A 17,237-nucleotide genomic window follows, 5' to 3' on the forward strand; every position below is an offset into this window, starting at 1 on the left:
GCCAGCAGTCTAGGAAGAGTCTATTTAAATGTCTGGATGCCTTTAAGTTTCTTAATAGAAAAGAGAGATGGAGGGCCCTATTAGTCATCCAATGACATCTCACTCACCAAATTTGAGGGGCAGTTGGCATGTGTAATGTTGAGTAAGGTGACAACTTTAGTCTTCAGTGACAGCGTAGTCTAGGACAGCAATTTGGTTTTCTGACCATGGGTTGTTCTGACTAGAGGTAACTAAAGAATCACAAATGACTCCTGTACGTAGGATGTCATTTCTAATTAAAATGGCTTTTAAAATTAAAATAAAGAATCACAAAATCATACAATTGTAGAGTTGACAACAACCAGTGGGATCCTACGTCTTGTCCAGATAAAGAAATGAGATCCAGAGGAATAATCATAATAATTCTTCATGCTTTTTACCAAATTTGTTACCACTGAAAGTTTATGTAAAATGTCTGTCTTTCTTGTTAATTTTGAACATTTCTGTTGTACCTCAGATTGGGCAATATAGCCTGGTGGGTCACTGAAGGTTTGCAAATTCTAGTTACCATTAGCTGAGTCTGTCGCACCCCCAGGGAAGGGCCCCAAGGCAGATAGCAGCTCTTCCCAGAGCTAACAGGCTTGACGGTGTTTTATAATAGGGTGCAGCTTTTCTAGGTCTCCAATTACTTTCCTTCCCCTTTGATTATATTTAAAGCAGTGTGATTAGAGAGCACTGGTTCTTTAACATTTTCTACACCCAATCCCTCTTTAGATTTACTACTCCAATCCTCCCAGCCACCTGTCCCTTCCCCCCATACCCCCCTCCTTTCTGAGGGGGGAAGAGCCTTGCTTCCCAGTACCCTGACCACTCGGTTTGGAGTTAGGAAACTTCAATGTCTGTTCTCTGTCAATTACTAGCTCTGTGACATCGGGGATAAATCACTTCTCTAAGCTTTAGGTTTTTCATTTCTAAAAAAGCTAGTGTTTGGGCTAGGTCAATGGTTAAAACTTTTGAGGAGGGAACACAATCCATTTTTCAACTAAAATAGGAATCTCAATATAGAAACAGTTGAAAGTGAAACTGGTCTGTTGAAGCTCTGGGATGGTTTCTTTCCAAACCCCTCCCACCACTACCTCCGTCGCCCCCCCATTCTTCCAAGGGGGCCCCCAGTCTCCTCCATCTCAAACTAGATGCTCCCAGAGGCTCCACTAGTTCTAACGTTTTCTGAGTCCCTTAAAACTCAACAGCTGGTTATGACACTAATACCAGACAGGTGTCTACAGCTGTGCTATGAAGAGTCTACAGGCCACGCTGGGTGGGAGAATGGTGTCAGGTCCTTTCAGACTCTTGTTCAGGGTTATAACTTCTAGTAAAACAGCCATCTTCGCCCACCCCACCCCTGTCTCCCAACTATTCTAAAAGACCCTTCCCCACCCCAGGAAATGTTTGCTACTTTTCATGGACAGATAATTCAACCGGTATTCAAGCATCTTGACCTTAAGTTCTTCAGCTTTCTCAACTCCTGTAGATCTGTGGTTGAACACAAACATTCTTAAGTCTTTATTACTAAAAAACTGCCAAAATGTTAAGAAATGAATAAACTTTCCAACAACTATTAAGAGATCTATACATGCAAGGATACCTAAGATCTATTAAGATGCAAAACTCAATATACAGTATGATCACATTGTTATAACTAATACTATATAGGCTAGTATATGCATAGCAACACTATTTAGAGGAATGTAAATACTAAACCATTAATATGGTTTCTAGGGGAGGGCAGATTATAGAAATTTATATTTGTAAAATAAATGTATTTTCATGTTATTGATAACCTTTTTCTTTTCTTATATAATGATCAAATAAAATTTTTGTAAACGGTTTAAGAAACAACAAAGAAAATATACTACAATATTAGTATGAGGGAGAAAAGTTCGGAAGCATGAAGTGACAGACCTACAACTAGAATATACAACTATGTACTGGGGAGTTTGGGGGAGAAAAAGAAGAAGAAGAAGAAGAAAAGGCTATAGATGTTAGCTCAGGACCAATCTTTCAAAAAAAAAAGTGACATTCCTGATTTAAGTATTAGTTGATATGGGAAAATATATGAATACATAATTCTTCTCCCTGCTGTCTTCCTCTCAGTCACAGATTTCAAGAGTGACATCTCCGCTGCATTTATTTACAGTAATTTGGGAAGGGAGTGTCACCAGTCCCACCTTTCCATGGAGGCAGACATACTGACTGGAGCAGGAGCTGCTCCAGCTAATACCTCATGTTTCCATCCATTGATTCATTGGCAGCTTCTTTAGTTGAGTCAAAAGATATCTGCTGAAGGGCAGCACTATTACATCTAGACCCTTCCCCTAACTTAAGGACTTCTTGTTCTAAATTTCATACTCTATTTATATCTTGATTTATTTTTTAAAAATGCTTAGAAACATACATAAGATGAGTAGGGAAAAAATAATTTTATTTTCCAAAATACATAACAAACCTTGATACATTGTGATTAAATTATAGTTGAGGTGTGATTAAAATTCTAATATAGGAATAAGAGGAAATGTTGATCAATCAATTCTGGTTAGAAGGTGAGGATCAAGGAATTGTGAAGGTGGGGTGACCTTTGAGCTGGGCCTTTAAGGAGTAGAAGTATTTGATCGGGATAATTAATGGGAAGGAGCTTGGATAAGGAGCAGGGCCTAGTCCAAGTTGAGCCAATCAAAGCTTGAGGGCCAAAAGAGTGAGCAGCTCTTAGCTAACCCATGGGAATGTGATGGGAGCACAGGGAGATAGGAGGGAGGGGCTGGAGACAGTGCCCCAAGGAAGACAGGACCAAGCTGTGAATGGCTGCACATGCCAGAACCTCTAAGGGATTCTAGGGGCTACCTATGGGGAGTCAGAAGTTTAAGCAGAGAAGAGTGACATGATTATATCTATACCCTGATTAGAGGGAGGGCGGAGAGAACAATGCAGGGAAATGAGATGGGAAGATCCTAGAAGCTGCCTCAGTACTCAAGGGCAGAGAAGACAAGACAGTGTGTCTGATGGCGAATAAAGCAAACTTGTGGTGGCCCAGTCTGTATGGTGGGGGTAAGGGGGTGCTAGATGGGGTGCTCACATTCCTAAATGAGCCAGCATTCCCACAGGTTACTTGAGAAAACAACCAACAGTTTGGCCCTGATGCGAGCTCTAACTTGAAACCACATATATTTTTCACTGCCCATGGGTGACAAGTCAAGGTAACCTGAAGGACTGGCATTTGTTTATTTATTTATTTATTTATTTTTTTTTTTAAAGATTTTATTTTTTCCTTTTTCTCCCCAAAGCCCCCCGGTACATAGTTGTGTATTCTTCGTTGTGGGTTCTTCTAGTTGTGGCATGCGGGACGCTGCCTCAGCGTGGTCTGATGAGCAGTGCCATGTCCGCGCCCAGGATTCGAACTAACGAAACACTGGGCCGCTTGCAGCGGAGCGCGCGAACTTAACCACTCGGCCACGGGGCCAGCCCCTGGACTGGCATTTATAAACTTTATCTTCCTATTGATATTCACCTTTAAAATAGAATATTGACAACTCCTAGTGTTAAAGAGCTCACAGTCCATCATTATAAAATCAACAGGCACATGATTTTCAGGTTGGAAGATAATCTATGTAGAAAAACTATTCAACTACCCCCTACTGCGGAGATCAAAATGGCATGGAGAGTTAGTATGTTAAGTAAGGGTCTACTATCTAGCAGTTACTGTTTTATACAAGACATCTAAATAATAAATACTGCTTTGCCTTAATTTTAAAATTATACAATATTTGCTTTATTTCAGAAACTACATACTCAAAGCTATTTTGCTCACCTGTGTATTTTCTTATGTATTTAAACTTTCCACCACCTCTAAGATGGTCCGTTCTCCACATGGGAAAATCTGGGCCAACAAAGGCATGCCAGCTTTTAACACTGTCACTGTGTGCTATAACTGATCAAGGTGTTCTTAGAGAGGTGTCAGCAAAGAATTATTTCAAGCAGCCAGAAGCCTCCTGCCAAAAAGAAAAAGGTCAGCAGAGCTTTCCAAAACATTTCTTTATCTTATCTAAGATCCCAGAACCTTTCTGCAACCGTGGGAATTTGAAGAAGGTGATTTTGTAGTGCAGACTGGTTTACCAGCTTTAATTAGATGTGCCAGGGCCAGGATTTGGAATTCAAATTGTTCTGTGGGTCTGGAATCATATAGTTCTAGATAAGTGATGGTCTTTGGATACAAGTTACAATGAATATTTCCTTTCTCCTTCATGCCTGGACCTTTCGTCTGTTGTACACTGAGTTTGCACTGCATTATAGAGGGGCTAAGGGCAGGATCATCTGTTTTGATTAGTGATATTTCGCAAGTGCTTGGATGCCCAGGCCTGGTCCATTAGGCACTTGGCCTGGTACATAGCGGATTCTCGGTAAATATTTGTTGAGTGGTGAATGAATGCCTTGTTTGGGCCTCCCCAGAACCTGACTGAGACCTTGCACATATTCAGCATTCCTATTTATATCTCAATTATCAGTCCTTTGATTCTGTTTTTCTTTATTTTTATTTGGATAAAAAAAAAGTGAGTCAACTAATTTGAGATTCAATTTTCCAGTTTAATATTTAAAGGAATCTCATCAAATTTATCATTTAGGTCATTTGTTCTTTTTGGCTTATAAGATCTGATATGAACTCAAACTACCTGGCTAACTTGAGATCTCTTTAGAAAGCTCAAATTTCTAAAGCATGGGCTCCACCCACCTCGAAACCAATGTCCTCCTTCCTCATCGACTCCCAGTGTGGTTTTGGTACCACTGATACTCCGAGTAAGCCAGAAACCTCTTATCACAGACGCCTCCTTCACTCTAGGCGTCCTCCTTTTTGCCTACCCTCATTCGGTTAGTTATAAGATCTTTGTATCTTTTAAATTTTCTCCGTTGACTCTATATCCCTCCCTGCTACCGCTATGACCACGGACTGCCCCATCTTCCCCACCCTAGGATACCACAACGGCCTAACTCATTTCCTCAGTTCTCCTCATCTCCACGTTCATTCTCCTTCACTTGATCACCACAAATCTGACTATGTCATTCTCATAGTTTCAAATCTCCTTTTCAAAGTTTTCCCAACACCTCCATGGGATAAAACTAGGCTTCTTTGTCATGAAGGTCCTCCATTTCAGGTCCCTATTGATCTCTCCAGCTCAATCTCCATCACTTGTCACAGCTCACATTTGGCTCTATAATTGGTGGTTTCCAACCACAATGCTATTTCATGACCTTTTGCCTAATCCTGCTTGGCGCTGTCTAGCCACTTACTTTTGTTTGCCTGGCTAACTCTTACTTGATTTAACTCAGGGTGGGTCCAGGAAATGCTTCCTGAGGCCCCATTAGACCAAGGGCGTCTACGCTGCGCTCCCACTGTTCTAAGACTTTCCTTTATTCCCAAGACCCCATCTTATTCAGGGCAGTCCTTCCACCAAAATTATTGCTTATTTTCTTTTTCAATCAGATAGTCTCTTAAGTGGAGCTATGTGATTCCCTTCCTATGGCGCACAGCTTTGGGATGACCCAGGGGCTCAACTTTCTAGTCAACAGCTACACCAATAAGGATGGTCTATAGTCACTATTTTGGTTAATATTAATGTATGGAAGCGAGATATTTTCAAGCAATAGACCTTCTAGTGTTTCTAGCTCCTTCAAAGAGTTTTCCCAAATGCTTCCATTCTCCTTCTGTCAACCCATCCCAAATGGCTCAGTATGCAGCTATTTTCAGTGAAAACAGTGATGTTGGATCACCAGATTAACACAGACCACAGCAAACAGGATATCTCCTCTTGAGCTGTCAGCTCATAATTTCCTGTATGTTAATCTTATCTATAGATTAGATGCTTCTGGAGAGCAGTATGTGTCCCCTTCTGTTATTTCACAGTGCTGAGCATAATAAGGATGACTTGATGGTGCAGACTTTGGTGAAATATGGTTAGTTTTGGTAAGGTGCAGAAGCCAGGACTACAGGAGTGGACTCTTCTCCAGTCAGTTGCATATGTACCACACCCTGAAGTGACATGGTCTATAGTTCCATATGCAAAACTGTCTGATCCAACACCCATTTACAGTGGTTCAAATCCAAACCTTTTTAAGATACAACCAAGTCATGAACAGCCCGTTGTGGACCACACTGAAGAATAATTTTTAAGACACAAAACTAAATGTAAAGTGATAGGGGATCTATAACATCGGGCTTAGAGTGTGTGGGATAGTGAAATTGGAAGTTAGGTTAGTCAAACACAATCCTCAGGCTAAAGGCGGAAGGGGCTGGTATAGATACTGCTTTTAAAGCAGAGCTTCTTATAAATGGCAAAATAAAGTGCTTTTGCTTCCCCCAACTTGTTCCTCAGCAATATCATCAAAGTAGGAGGAATAATTCTAGAAGTGGTGGAGTGGTTTTTTGTTTGTTTGGTGAGGAGGACTGGCCCTGAGCCAACATCTATTGCCAATCTTGCCAATCTTCCTCTTTTTGCTTGAGGAAGATTATCTGAGAGCTAACATCTGTGCCAATCTTCCTCTGTTTTTTGTACACTGCCACAGCATGGCTTGATGAGCGGTGTGTAGGTCCGTGCCTGGGATCCGAACCCCGCAAACCCGGGGCCACCAAAGAGCAGTGTGCGAAGTTAACCACTATGCCACCGGGCCAGCCCCAAGAAGTTTTTAGTACCATATTATTTCAGGTAGAAATGAAGCCATAATTGTTAGTCTCACATAGGGGAGCTCAATGACAATATATTAGCTTTGCTGGTCTTTAAGACCAAAGAGTTGTGTACTCAAAGGAGTTGGACACCCCCACCCCAACCCTGGGGGATCCTCAGACAAACGAGACCCTGAGCTTTTTGAAGCAGTTCACTGTGCCATTTTAATTTCTATAGACCCAAAATCGTTTTATTGTCCAAATACAACAAAACTGGCCTGTCTTTGACGATCATTTATATAACAGTTTGCTCTGTTGCCTATTAGTCAGTACCAGTATCAGAGCGTACTAAGCTCTTAATCAAATAAGGGTACCATTCTTGGATGGTTCAGCAGCCCAAGCATCATCTCCTCAGCTTAAAGGCAGATGATGCTGAACAAAGGGCAAACCATGAGAACGCTTCAATTTATAGTTTGTGGGTGACCCATTCTACTGAACACATCTCACATGACATCCTGAAGGCAAAAGGCACTGAAATAATGCAGCCATTAATAAGCTTGTCAGACAAAATTGATTACAGCTCAATTCCCAGAACTATAATACATTACTTTTTTTTTTCTTTTAACTAATGTCCTTCAGTTTAGTTGCAGCAGATGAAAAAAAAAAGACAATAGAATTAATAATCTCTCTGGCAGCATTTCTGGGCAATTCTAGTTGCCAGTATGTCCCCCAACAAAAGTTTCTTGCAGATGAGCTCAAATAATAGGAGACTATTAGGACTCATATGACATCGCACACGCTTGTAAAGACAATCTGCTTGCTACTGAAGGGCAAACATTTTAACTTAACACAAACTCTAGTTCCAGTTTAAGACTGCTGATTGCATTGCTGCTTACATAATAGATCAAACCACGGTTCCATTCTCAATCATTTCTGAAGTTTTTAGCTTCTCTTTCAATAGATTCTAACAAGATTCCAGGAATCTCTGAAATGCTTCTCTCTACCTTTTGGAAAAGTATGTTTGGGAGGGAGAAGCAATTTAGTGAAGACAGAGTATCAACAGAAAATAGTTTTATGACATATCATGTTTTTAGGCTATGAAGTCAAAAGGTTTTTTGAAAGAACCCAATGATATGGTTAGACAACTCATTCAAATGAAGCCACCACTCAAAAGATAAAAGAGGAGGGCAAATTCGTACCCAAGCAACATTTATGATCATCTTCTTGTCTTTCCAAGAAACTTTAAAATGACTTTCTCGAACATGCAACTGACTGATCCCTAACAACACCTTTCATGAAGTGCAGTATTTTTTTTTTTTGCACAATCGGGCAAATTAAAATCTACAGAAAAACGCTTGTCACTCTGTTTCTCATGCCTAATTTAAAAAGTTCTTTGGGAGACTAAATATGATCACATACATGAATATCTGGGATCTTTGAAAGCCTATAATAGGAAACTCTAGGCATTACAATGCTGATGCTATGTAATAAATTTAATTTATAACGGAATTATAAGGAGAAAAAGAATTCGAGACAACTGCTAGTGTGCTATCTATTGCAAATTTTCTGTGCATTGTGAGGAAAATATTCACTGTGACTATCAACACTGCTAGGAGAAATTAGGAGAAAGTGGGCTGGGCCTCTGCCATGTTACTCCTAGAAGCCAGCCAATAGGTATGGCAGCTATGACCCTCATGGGGTGGATTCCTGGTGGCAGTTTTAGTTTTGAGTAGGGGAGGAACTGACAGTTAATTTGCAGAAAAGACATTTACAGTTGTGTTTTGTTTCCAGATGGTTTTATGTTTTAGATAGTTCTTAAAGGGGAAATAGGGACTATTTAACCAGGGTACTTAATAGGTATGATTTTAAAAAAACTATTTTTTTTGCTTCTCTGCTTCTTTCTCCCTCCAACTATCAGGGACCCACATTTTACATTGGAATGTATTTTTAGGGCAGATAGGGAAAAAGGGCCAAGTTTCAGACGTCCCTTTTCTCTATTTCTTTCCTTCACTGTAAGGTTTTCTTTATGGTGTTTTCAGTCTTAGGTTTCCATAACCTCCTAATGCAAAACAGGCTACGAAAAGCAGTGAATATAACAAACCACATGTTGCTTTTCGTTTTGTGAGGAGGAAAAATCCAGCTTACAAGAAGACTCTGCAAACTTAGCAGTTAACTGAAATTAAAGATGTTTTAAAGATTTCTTAACCCCAGTCTTGGCCATCTTGTAATATTTTAAAATATAAACTGAAACACATGATTATGATAAACTCTGATTTTACTTAAAAGCAAACAGAAGATGTTAAGACCATGGATAATAGTTTACAAAATTAATTTTGACTTAGGAGGTGATCTGAATATTTTCACCTAGGCCAAAGATAAGAGATACAAGAAAAAATTAACTTTAAGGATTTCATTGTGAAATTGACACGAGTGCATTCTGAACCCTGGATTAACAATCTATATCTGGGCTTCCAGAGACTTGCATAAATTATTCAAAAATTTTATGGCTCAATTCAGCTGTCAAAGAGAAGAGCCTTTTGACAACACTTCACACCTGTTACTTATCTAGTAAAGTCCTGGGCTTAGTTACTCCCACCTGGGATGAGCATGTCCAGACTTCCCTCACACTCATTTTACACAAGGGGATGGATTCTTTGGAGTGCCCAGTAGTAAAGAAATTAAGACACACTAAAATCCCTGGAATTTTCCCAAAATAGACTATCACAATACAGATCTTCACCAAAGTAACCACTGAGAAAGGAGCACAGACCTTATAAAACCATCACAAGAGATGGTCTATTTACTGCTTTTCAGTGTAACACACACACACGAAACAAACAATTAAGAGTCACTGACTTCACTATCTGTTTTAAGGAAAGCAGTATGCAACCAAAAGTAAAGGAAAAGTAACAGAAATTACGTAAGTTAATTCCTCTTCTGGGTCTTAGAGGTGTAGGAAATGTGAATGCCTGAAATCCATACACATGAGAAAATTCCTAGCAGCTGGGGTAATTCTCAGCTGTGGGAATCTCTGCTTTATCCCCACACCTTCTTCATACCCTCACTCAACTCACTTCATGAAAGGATGAAGGCTAGGTCAAGCTGAGCTTCCTACAACCTCCACGAAGTCCTCCCTGTGGTCCTCTCATCACCAAATCTGCATATAATTCCAAAGGAGGGTCTGGTTATTTAATTACGTGACAAAAGGGATTCTGGGGAAAAAGAGGTTTGAGACAAACATCTAGTTTAAATTCTGACTCTGTGGCAAAAAAAAAACAGAAACAAAACCCCACTTCCTCACGAAAATCATACATGGGATTTTAGACGTTCTAAATAATAATCACATTGAAGTGTCAATTCTGCCGATGGTTTCAAAAAAAGGAGACGAGATCTGAAGAAAAGTTGGGTCCTAGGAAAAGTCACCATCCTAAAGTATGAGGGTACTTAAAAAGCAGGGAATGGTAAAAGTTGAACACAGGTTTCTGAAAACAGAGCCAGAGTGAGCTGAGGCACCTCTCCTGGACAGGAGTCCTGGGAGTGGTGCCAGGAAAGGAAACTTCTTCTTCTTCAGGGAAATTTAGTGGGCAGAGCACAAGAAAATTGCTCAGTTATAATTCAAGGGTCTTTAAGGAGAATATTCTGATGGGGAACAAAAGGGCAGCTGCCTCCAAAAAAAGCCACATTAGTGGGCAGGAAATCTGAATGGAAAGAGGGTCACTCTGAAACTGACTCCACAGTGGCATGCAAGCAGGGTAGGTACATTCTGGAACTACACTGATGCAAGCTGGGCTGTGTTGAAAATACTGAATGACGTTTGTATCAGTTAGAAGTCTATGGTTGTAAGCAACAGAAACCAAACTACTTTTAAGGAGAAAAAGGGTGAGGAGTGATCATTTACTGGAAGTATACAGAGGTGTCTCAGGCGACACAAGGCAGGAATGTAGCTGAGCTTCAGAGAATGACTGTGATTCAGAAATAGAATCCCTCAGAAACCTAGGCAGCATTCTTCCTCCAGTCTCTCTCTGCTTCTTTCTGGTTAACACTTCTGTGCTTCTCTCCTCACAGACAGGACTTTGTGGCTCCTCAGTCTATGAGGTTAAAAAATGGCCACCTCTCAGTTTTGGGGTTAGAATCCAACATGACTGCCAAGGGCCTGCCCCTTGACCACGTATCCATGGGGATAGATGGGTTTGGATTGAGTGTCTGTGTTTTGTGGGTCACAGGCCAGTAATTCCCAGCAAAGCTGGAATTGTTTTGTCGTGCACAGATACTCCAAAAACGTCTGCCATATGGATTTAAAAATTCTCTTTGTAGAATGGAGCAAGAGTACTTGCTATTAGATATTATGAATGGGAATTAGGTTGTCCATGTTAATAGTGATCAAACAGAAATTGATGCTGAGCTGGCTGGCAATGTAAGAATCACCTGGAAAGCCTAAAAATATATAGATGCCTGGACCACACCCCTATACATTTTGATTCAGTTAAGTCTGAATGAGGACTCAGAAATTTGCATTTCACACAGTCTCCCTACATAACTGCAGTTTGTGACCGGGCTTGGAACCATTTGTCTATAGACACTGTTCGCTTTGGTTACGAGCTCTCCTAGGAGAGTAGTAAATCTGTGGAATGATAAAGAAGAGCTGCTTTAAGTTTTCATTGAGTAGTTGGTCAATGCGAAATTCTACCTGGACGCTCCAAGCTCTTAAATATTGCTCATGAAGCAGCCATGCTGATGAGTAAATCTCAGATCTCTTTCATGAAAGTTCTAAGAGAATAAATGTCATTTTAGGGATTTTAAGATCTTAGTTATAATGTCTTTCTCAAGTGAAAGTTAATTTCTCTTTTATTATATTAGGTGAAACTATTCTTTTGGTGTGGCTTGTGGTGCTGGTTTTAATCCACACAACTTTTTAAAACTATGGTTTCTCACGAATGCTAGTGGAACATGTTAAAAAAGCATGAAATGAAAAATTTAGAAATTAAGGCCATTTTACATCTAATATTTAAACCCATTATTTTGGGGACATGCAATGCTTAATTTTAATTATGCATAGTTTCTGCAATTTTCAACACATTTCCTATGCATAAGCTCCACTTTCATGAAGCTTTTGAGGCAAGTGTTGCTCCCACTGATGTAAATTAACTGCTGTCCTGCTGGGCAGGGCTGTTGAAGCTTGAAGGCTGCTGGGCAGCTGCTGTCTCCTTGAGTTCTGAGTGTTCATTAGCGTCCCAGCACATGGACACATAGCAGGCAGATCACATGTCATTTGAGGGCACAGCAGATATTTACTGAAAATACTAAGCAGATCAAGTTGTGTAGACAAAGTAGAAAAACACTAATCACACGACCCTCACAAACATAAGCTGGGAAGGTGTTTGAACCCTTTTGAATTAAACAAACTCACTGGGACAGTACTCTCTTGGCAGAGGATAGAAGAAGTTTGCCCTATTCCACAACTTGCTATTTGCCCCAAGTGACAACAACAAACAATTCCATCTGTTTACAATTGTATCTCTTGCTCTTCTCTGCTATGGTATTCTTCCTTTCTTCTTGCACCAATTCTACAGCTTTTCTCTTGCATGTCTTCTAATTTGTCTTATTGCATGGAAGAACTTTTCTTGAGCTATTATATTACTGTAAGGAAGAATTCTTCTGGGGAAACTAACCTCCGATCGCCATCACACCATCAATGATGGTGGCATTGCGCTGAGCGGCAGCAGAGCCTAAATGATGTTGATGGACATTTCCAAAGCCAGTGCATCTGTGTTGATTTAATGCAGAGAAATCAAAGATGACTATGGTGAGTCATGTGATAGATGATACATAAGTTTATCACCGGGTTGAATCACAGTATTGACAGTATTAATTTTTCCTCATTAGCCAGAGAACAAGGTAAAGATACACCGAAGGATACACAGGAGGGTAAGATTGCAACTTCTGTTCCTGTGCGATTTCTATCAGGGTATAAAATGCAGTTATGTCAATCTCATTCAAATTAATCCATCAATTTGTCACTTTGGGCTTTTACAAAAGTTAACCGTATAAACAAACGAAAGTGAACATATATTTTAATGATGCCTGCGAACACTGCTTTTACATTTTTAAAAAATCATGAAAAGATAATAATCCTTTGTAATGGTTAGAGTGGAAAATAAAAAGTATGGAGAGTGTGGCTCTGAGGAGGAAGGAGGGAACAGGAAAAGGGGAAGGGGTGGAATGTTGGCCCTAGCCTAAGTATTTTTATAAAGGATCCTCCATACTCACACTGCTTAAGGGCACTATGAACTTTATTACATGGCAATAATCTTAGCACAACATACTTTCCTGTTAGAATATCCTGTACCATTACCTTGAACTTTTTTGGCTTAAAATTGAACTGAACATTACGTGTAACGTAATTCCCACAAATGAGCTACTGTTTGGGGGGAAAAAAAGGCAAGTGGTAATAAATCTGTAAATCCCTACAGCAGTTTTTAGGATAACTTTATTGGTCTGGGCTCAACAGTTTTATACATGGGTATACACCATAGCTGAAATGAGAAATGTAAAATTCATCAGCGGAACTCATTGATAAAGCGTGGTTGCGTCAACAGCTTTATTCTTTAGAGCTTTATTTATTATTTAGAGAGCTATTATAAACAGCTTTACTCTTTCTTTGTTGAAAGGGAAAACAATAGGTAGAGAAATTTGCTTTAGGTTAAACACATGGGAAATATCTCAGAATTGCCTGGCTTCAAACACAGATGGGCAGAGTGGTACCGAAAGCAGCGAAAAGGAAAAGGAGGATGGATACAGATGTGGAGCGGGGTCCTCTTTCAGGCTCCTCCGGAGATGCTGGTGCTCCACTCTGAGTCTGGGAGGGACGCTGAGGAAGGGGCTAGGCAATGTACTTCTGCTCCTGCCCCTCACTGGCTGGAAGACATGACCCCTCGGGGCCTCAGTTTCTCAACCACGAAACGGTAGATGAGCTCTAAGCTCTTTTAGCTGTGAAATCCTGTCATTTTCTGAGTCTTCAGTCTCGAAAAGCTAGGAATGGAGGTCAGCTGTATACACAGGAGCCCCTTTAACCCAAAAGGCTGTTTTAGAACTTGTTGCTACACCCCGGAGTGGTGAAGTAGAAACAATTGCACGTCTTCCCTTTGAGGGCAGTGGCCTGCGGGCAGTGGGCCTTGCTCTGACAGACAGGACCACAGACAGCGATGGGCCTGAAAGTCTGCGCAGCCCCACGGACTCTTTTTGTCTCTTTGGAGTTCAGACAGTATAAAACTTCAAATGAAAGTTCTCAGACATGTACCCTAAATTCCCCATCTCATCTGCAGCTCCTTAGTCTGAAATGGAAAGTTCTATTTCGGGAAACTGTCTAGAAATGCATTTAGGCTAACATGAAAGAAAAGTTGGAAAGCAAATTTGAACAGAAAACATGGAAACTCTCAAAGAACTGTTGAAAAAGGAAAATGAAATTCTTCCTTTAAAGCACATTCCAGAATAAAGTTCTAAAGGACTTAAAAAGAATGTTCCCATAGCACCTGTCACTTCCCTACCATATTCTGTTCACCCTTTAATGATTTGTTTGATGTCTGAGGTCTCTGCTGGGCTGGAACACTTGTGAGAATGGAGAACAAGTCAGCCTTGCTCAGTCCTGCATCTGAGAACTAGCCTAACACCTGTCACACGGTAAGGGGTTTGCTGAGTGACCGAACGGCTGAATGATGAAAACAACTAATTTTATTAGAATATCCAAGACGTAGAATGCTCAGGATATTAAAATATCAATTAAAAAATGACTACCATTTATTGTTTTTCTACTTCCTATTCTACCAATGACCTTTCCTGAGAAATAATTCATGCCATTTGGTCTGAAGGATAATCAAAATCATTTTTGCAGTCAGAAAGCATAACATTTTCTTGAAAAAGTCTTTAAATGCGTTTCATTTGTATTTTATTCCCGGTATAATTAATCTTTTTAAATCAGTAAACAAATGAATTCCCCAAACTGATGCTATTTGCCCAAAAGTCTTTATCGAGACCGGCAATTGGAAGGTTTGCATTTTTTTAAAAAAGGAGCCCATATCCTAGTTGGTGTCATGACAGAAGAGCTTGAAGACCCTTTATTTACATGCCTAGGAATGACACTAACCTGCTCCCTTAAGAGCTCTAATAAAAAGTTCTGTGATAAAAATGCCAAGGCTTACTTATCTTAAAAGATTCTTCCTAGTTCAAAGGGTCAGTTTCACACCAGGGTCCCAAGTCTTATCAGCTGTCTCTTCAGAGCCTTTCCATTGTAAAACAAAGGATTCCTCCAACTGGCATGACAATGGTACAATCACCAGACACTTCAAAAGAAGCAGGCACGGCCGGCAGGATGCCCTGAGTTGCCCCTGACTGCGATGTTTACACACACATTCCAACAGCTCCTCCCACAACAAAGGACAGGCAGGATGGTCAAGGGCATTGTGCCTGCAGAGTAGTCAAGGACTCTCTCTCTTTACCAACAAAGCCAGGGGGGAACTTCAGTTTAAACACCATTTACTCTAAACACCATGTTCTCCAAAGACAAGGTCTCATTACCCTACCAGGGCGAGGAAGCTGCTGGGGGAATGGAAGCTGAGCATCAGGGGTTGCATCCTCAGCACATAATGAGAGAGAGAGACAGAGAAAGAACTATGTCTGCAGATAACCCAGAATAATCTGCAGGTGTCCACATGCATTTTGCAGATGTAGAGAAAAATAAGAATGAAAGACTATCCTGGCTTGCAGGATGCAAAGAGAAGGCCTACAGGTCTACAGGTCTGAGGATAACGGAAGTATTTACTGACTTCCCTCTGAGGCTCTTGCCTTGTGGTGGGGGCTCTGATCTGTTGGCCTTGTTGGTTTAACTTCCCTGAAAATCAAAACCAAATACATACTTTCCCAAATCAGATGCCACAGGAGAACGGGTATGGAAATCCAGTATCTGTGAAAATGACTGGAAAAGCTTACCCTTGAGGGGCCCCAGGCCTTTCGTGGGGATATGTATTAGACATGTGTATAAATAGTATTATTTCAAAGAAACCCAGGCACCTAGATGCTGCAGGAGGCCAAATGGGCAACAGCTTGATCTCTTCTGGACCAACAATTAAGTTAAAAAGTTTTCTTTCTTCGTCAAAACCTGTGCTTGGTACATTCCAGGATATCAAGAGTGTTTTAAAAACAAGCAACCTCCCATTCTTATAGGGAATCCTTTGTACTTTGCAAAGAGCTTGGTGGCCTTGTTAAAGACCGCTAAGACTGAGATCTAGGAAGCTAGGCTCTGCATCGCTTCTCCTTTCTCCCCTCACGGAACCATCCTCCACTGGGCTGGTGCTATGCAGGCAACCCTGTCCTAGTTCTTTTCAAGTTTCTTTCTTTGCTTCAACCCCAACAAGGTGTTTGAATGCCCAACAGGATGATCCTACTACTAAACCAAATAAAGAGTTCAGACAAAGTCCCCAGAGAAGCACAGATTTGTTTCCTATCAAGAAATAATTTCAACAAGCATTTTAGAGTGCCTATTATGTATTCATCCCATTTAAAATTGCATCCCCCGCTCTCTCTCCGCCCCACACTCCTCATCTCTCTCTCCTGAGTTATTTATCTGCCTAGCACCTATCCCCCATCTCACAGACCATGTATTTTATGCAAACATTTTGTTTGGCCACTGCCTCCGTCCCGACGCCCCACACTACTAGAATGTCAGGTCCAAGAAGGCAAGGATTTCTATCCATTTTGTTCACTGATGTAGCTCAGAACCTGGCGCATAGTAGGCACTCAATTAATATTTGTTACATAAATGGATATAAGAAACTGTGCTGGACACTGGGGTGTAAAGATGAATAAGAGCTGCATTTTGCCCTGAAGTAACTCATTCTCACCTCCCTGTACTTATATATCTTCAAGGCTTCCCTCATCTTTTACGTCGCTCTTAAAGCTTTAGTTTGTCTCTTTTTAAAAATAATTATACAATAAAACATGGATACAATCTCGTTGTATATTAGGAAGCTATTCAATTTACTATACACAGTAGCCCCAAGACTATAATCATTCCAAGATACATTTGTTGCCTTTCAAAATCCTTTGAGGCGTCATCACTGTAATAAAATAGTCCAACAGTTGTACGGTATACAAATATATTCCCAAATCATGAAGCATTAATGATCTAATAAAAGCAATTAGTTTCAGGTTGCAGCAACTGAAACTATGTCTTCTATTCTGGGACTTAAGAACATTTTATTTTCTGCATTTCAAACTTTCCTCTGTGTGTGCTGGGAAACTATTAAATCCCCTCAGATAATTCTCTTTTCTCATGGTTATTCAGCGGAAGACGAAAGATCATCATCTGTTTTTTTTTTTTCTGAATCTCTTGTCAGTGCTCCCATAAGAAATAGTTATCCAAATACAGCTTAATTATTGTTACAAAAGAATGATTTCACTAACACATGCAAGCCAACAGAAACACCTTGGGAAACTCAAGGGCTGATGAGCTAAAATTAAATCTGAACAATTTATCTATCATATGTTGTCAAAGGTATTA

General features: G+C 40.3%; 1 protein-coding gene across 1 annotated transcript in view; it reads right to left on the reverse strand.

Moving 5' to 3' along the window:
* Positions 1-17,237, reverse strand: part of PRICKLE1 (prickle planar cell polarity protein 1) — a 103,446-nt gene that overhangs the window by 26,161 nt on the left and 60,048 nt on the right. The gene's annotated exons all lie outside the window — the stretch shown is intronic.

Source organism: Equus asinus, chromosome 22 (assembly GCF_041296235.1).
Source record: "Equus asinus isolate D_3611 breed Donkey chromosome 22, EquAss-T2T_v2, whole genome shotgun sequence".
NCBI classification, from domain to species: Eukaryota; Metazoa; Chordata; class Mammalia; order Perissodactyla; family Equidae; genus Equus; species Equus asinus.